Source organism: Hordeum vulgare, chromosome 2H, assembly GCF_904849725.1.
Source record: "Hordeum vulgare subsp. vulgare chromosome 2H, MorexV3_pseudomolecules_assembly, whole genome shotgun sequence".
Classification (NCBI taxonomy): domain Eukaryota; kingdom Viridiplantae; phylum Streptophyta; class Magnoliopsida; order Poales; family Poaceae; genus Hordeum; species Hordeum vulgare.
Genome location: NC_058519.1, coordinates 657,541,593 through 657,542,149, shown reverse-complemented (window position 1 = coordinate 657,542,149; position 557 = coordinate 657,541,593).

The following is a 557-nucleotide window of genomic DNA, read 5'->3' as shown; positions in this document are numbered from 1 at the left end:
GTGGTCAGGTTGATCGTGCTCCGGCGTGGTCAATAATCTTTCAAAGTTGGTCTAGCGATTGTTAAGGTGCGACGTCCTCACACGTTCGTAGTTGGATCGTAAAAGTCTACTCCATCAAAACGAGGTGGTGGGAGTGGATGCAAAAATAATGATGAGCAAAGGCTATCAACTTTCCATTTAGGAGTAGAAATGCCGAGCACAAAATAATAGGTTAGTCAATTGAAAAATGAAAGAGAAAAAGGAAAACAAACAACGAAAACATAGAGAGAAAAAAAATAAAAACTCGTGCATATGTGAAATGGGCTGCCCAATTTTGATTATAATTGATGTATTGGTAAGATTTTATGTGATAAATAGTTAGACAAGGAAAGTTTGGTCTTACTTGAGATTTTCATAAGATTTTATTTGAATGATTTAACGCATAACATGTTTTGAAAAAAAATGCATGTTTGAGTGAATTAATGCACATGCCAAATGGACTGGTCCAAATTGATGGCGTCGCCTGTAAGACGTTATTCCCTGGTTATTGTGGTACAATAAAATTTTAAAAGAAACTT